At 39.1% G+C, this 4,519-nt stretch overlaps 1 pseudogene; it reads left to right on the top strand.

The window, feature by feature from the left end:
- Nucleotides 1–213: 213 nt before the first annotated feature.
- On the top strand, nucleotides 214–929 carry LOC139438333 (calcineurin subunit B type 1-like; annotated as a pseudogene).
- The last annotated feature ends 3,590 nt before the right edge of the window (nucleotides 930–4,519 follow it).

Consider the following 4,519-nt stretch of genomic DNA (forward strand, 5'->3'; position numbering starts at 1 on the left):
CCCCACCCTCTCCCTTGCTTGCCCAGTCACCCCACCGGCCCAGGCCCCACAGCGCAGCCTCCCTTCGCCCACCTGCACCCACCCTCCCCCGAGGGGGCCTGAGGGCAGCAGCCGCCCCATGCCAGCGCAGTTGACCCCTGGCTTGCTGCTCCAGCCTGTCTGAGCGCCCACACTCTTCTCCAACAGAGTGAGCCGCAGGACCTGCTGAGCAAAATGGGAAATGAGGCAAGTAGCCTTTGGAAATGTGCTCATACTTTGATGCTGATGAAGCTAAAAGGTTAGGAAAGAGATTTAAGGACATCGAATTGGACAATTCTGGTTCTTTGCATGTAGAAGAGTTCATGTCTCTGCCAGAGTTACAACAGAATCGTTTAGCACAGCGAGTAATAGATATATTCCACACGGATGGGAATGGAGAAGTAGACTTTAAAGAATTCATTGAGTGGCTCACTCTGCATGTGGTGCAGCAGTGCTCCAGAATGTCTTCGCCAGATGCAGAGGATGTGTCACGATGATGAAAGAGGTTTTTCATGTGGGAGGGGTGTGGTGGGTGGGGTGGGGGGTATATTGGGACCTCGTATTTTTTGAATGTAACATTTAAAAGAAAATAAAGAGGAAGAAAAAAAGAATTCATTGAGGGAGCCTCTCAGTTCAGTATCAAAGGAGACAAAGAACAGAAATTGAGGTTTGCATTCCATATCTATGACATGGATAAAGATGGTTATACTTCCAATTGAGAACTCTTCCACATGCTGAAGGTGATGGTGGGGAACAAACTGAAAGATACACAGTAAAGCAAAGTGTAGAAAAAAACACAATAAATGCAAAAAAAAAAAAAAAAGGATGGAGATGGAAGAATATCTTTTGAAGAATTCTGTGCTGTTGTAGGTGACCTAGCTATCCACCAAAAGATGATGGTAGATGTGTGACTCTTTTAAAGAGTACTACTGAACACTTTTGCTTTCTTCTCCATCTCTGAAAATCTGCTCGAGATGTCCAGCAATGCTCTCTGTGTGTATTTAAATGGAAGTATTTTTTTCTGTGAAGCTACATTTTCCAACCTGAGCCTCATGAAGGCAACTAGGTGTTATTGAACTCTTACTCTCTCAGTAACTCAGTGTAGCACTTTAAAGACTGAAGGACAACAAAATGGGAAGAGCATATCAATGTGGTGGAGAAAGGAAAGGAGTTGGCTTTTTATTTTATTTTTCTTCATCTTTTATAACAAGAAAGTATCTATATATACATGTGTAAATACTTATATATGTTGTTTTCCATATATGTAGTTGGTTGGCTTTAATTTAATATACTTGATTCAGAAACAAAATGATAGTATAAAAGGGGCAAGCTGAATATAGCTGTTCAAAATCATGGCTATATACATCCTTACTTTTATTTCACATAGTTGTATATATAGATAGAAGACTGTGCAATTTGAGCTGGGTGTTAAACAGCTATTTTCCTTTTCCTGTGCTTTCTCCTTTGAGAAATTAACCAAGCATTTGTTAACATCCTATTATTTACCTTAATTACACATTTGTAACAATGGGGTCTTTAACTTTACTTATATCTATCTGTCTATATAGCCAGGGATTATCTCTCATTGTGGAGCTGCTTTTAATACATCTCTACCTGATAAGAGTATAGTTCAGTACTATTGCCAAGAGCTAGTCTTCTGTTCATATTGTGATTGCACAACGTCGATGGCTGCTTCATTCTGTTACTACGTAACTCAGTGCCTTGACGTTTATTAAATTTCCCTGAGTAAATGTCAGTTATGTGCAATTGCTATTTTATAGAAGAACAGAAACTGTCCAAGGCAATCATGATTTAGTTTATGCATTACTTAATGAAGAATATCTGAAGTAATCATGTAACTGCATGGGATTTACATTTTCTGTTTCATGACATGGTTAAAATGATTTGTCATTAAATTTATGTTGGAACCTTAGATTTCCCTTCTGTGTTTTAAAAGCCTTGGAGCTTATCTCAATATCTGGTGATATTTAGTGTGCGTGAATGGATCTGAACACCCAAACATATTTGTGATATAAATGGGAGAAATCTTGTTAATGTATTTGTCACAGAAGAGAAAAGTTTTATCCAAATTTAAACCTTTTAAGTTTCTTTACACAGGCATAGAGAGTGGATGACAGTTTTCTTCATCTGTTCATACAATTTGTAATGAATGATAATAACTTAATAAATTTGTGTAATATAAAAAATTGATGAATACAGACAGAGGGGCTGTAGAGGAAGAGAGCAGAGGCTGAAAAAACAAGCTGCAATAATTGAAGCAATGAGAGCCAGAGAAGACTGATGCCCAGATTTGGACATTTGCAGGACCTCAGAAGAGTAGGCTTATAAGTTAATAAATTCCCATTGGAAAACACAAATATATTTCTCATATATTGCCTTGGCAGTCTTCAAAATCTAAATCAGTTTGGGAAGAAAATAACAAAATTTGAATTTATGTACATATGCAAACCCTCAAAACATTTTTTTTTAAAGTAAGAAGTTGCATAGCCATATTAGTCCCTTTTTTCTGCTACTGTTCATGTGGACATGGCTTGTATATATAATTACTTTCTCCCACTACTGATTCCATATTTGTCTTATGCTCAGCAAGCACCTCCTCAAATCCTGGTTATTAGCTTCATGGGACAACACAAACCATCATTGCTATAGGGTCTGGTACATTAGTAGTCCTACCTATGTTGTGTGGGGTATTAGTCAGGAATCTCTAGGGAAACAAAACCAACAGGAAATGCCTGTAAATAGTATAATTTTTATAAAATTGTCTCAGGCAACCACGGGCAGGCTGCAAGTTCAGAGACTCTGATGAAGGTCCTGGATGAGTTCCCCAGGAGATGCTGATTGTCTGAAGTAGAGATGGCAATTCTATCTCTGAGAACTGAACTGGCTTCTCCTATTAAGGCCTTCATCTGATTGGATAAGACATCAGCCTTTGCTGACAGCAATCTCCTCATTTGATTGTAGATGTAACCAGCCATCTATGCAATCAACTCACTGATCATTAAAGTCCATGGACTGTCTTGTATTAATATTATAATGAGCCCAGTGCTTGCTTGAACAACTAACTGGGCACCATTAACAGTCCAAGTTGACACATCACTTGTCAACTTGGCCACCGTACATAAAATTCCAAAACATTTTCAACCCCTAAATAAAAATAACAGTGATATATTCTTTTCCTCCTAACAATACTCAATTGCCCTGCATACAAACAGAAACACACTAACCCCCTCTGCCCCACCCCCAGAATACTGTGTAAGTTCTTTGGTGAAACTCACTCATAAAATTGGCATCTTTAAATACAATGACATAAAACTAAAACAACTTATATGGTAAGGGGAAAGATAGGGGAGAGAGCAAGATATTCATTTTATATACAAATACAAACATATTCAAAACAAAACAAGGAAGAAACATTCATGACTATTACAATCTTTTATCTGTAACTGGTCCTATGTTCAAAGTTCATATTTACAACTACCTTCTTCCACTACCCATTCCATGTTCCCTTTACCATCAGCAAGCACCTCAGAATACCGTGGTTTTTTGCCTGGTGGGAAAATCCAAACTTCCATTCCTGATTTTTCTGAGCCATTATTAGTACTACCTTGATTATATTTCATAGTTTTCCACTGTTTTTCATAAAAAACCATGCTAGTGCTAAGTACTTAGATACCCTAGGGGACCTTCTGCTTTACCTCCAAGGGTACTTGCAGTCCTATATCCCCTTGATAGGCCAGATGAATCACCCCAGCCAGTACAGTAACTCCTTTCTTTCCTGTTGATTCAGAGGCATGGGGAGCCCAAAGTTGACAGGTAGCAGTCTTACTTTCCAGTTAAAATCAATTCTTGTTTTCCCTGGTGGAAGCACTCATTCTTTTGGAATGAATAACTGTAGACCAGAAGAGCTTAAGCCTCCAGGCACAAGTAGCATAAATCTTCTAGTGAATCACCAGCAGTAATAGTGAAAGGTACCACTCCCATTTCCATCCATTGAATCCTGGCTATGGGAGAAATAGCACCATGGAGTCAATGCTGATTTAGAGCATGCAGAGCCTCATGGAGAACATTGCCCCAGCCCTGCAAAGTATTGCCACCTCGTTGGCACCATAATTAAGTCTTCAAAAGGCCATTCCATGGTTCTTTCAATTCAGCTATTTGAAGATAATGGGGCACTTGGTAAGACAAATGATTTCCATGAGTATATGCCTGTTCTTGCACATCATTTGTTGTGAAGTATGTTCCTTAATCAGAAACAATGCTGTATGGAATGTCACGGTGCTGGATAAGATATTTTTCCATCCATAGCTGGTAGTTTTGGTAGAAGCATTGTGTGCAAGTAAGGCAAAAGTTACTCATAGTATGTGTCTATTCCAGTTAAAACAAATCACTGCCACTTCCATGATGGTAGGTGTCCATCATAATCAACCTGCCACCAGGTAGCAGCCTGGTCACCTCAGGGAATGGTGCCACTCCAGGGACT

Source organism: Dasypus novemcinctus, chromosome Y (genome assembly GCF_030445035.2).
Source record: "Dasypus novemcinctus isolate mDasNov1 chromosome Y, mDasNov1.1.hap2, whole genome shotgun sequence".
Classification (NCBI taxonomy): Eukaryota; Metazoa; Chordata; class Mammalia; order Cingulata; family Dasypodidae; genus Dasypus; species Dasypus novemcinctus.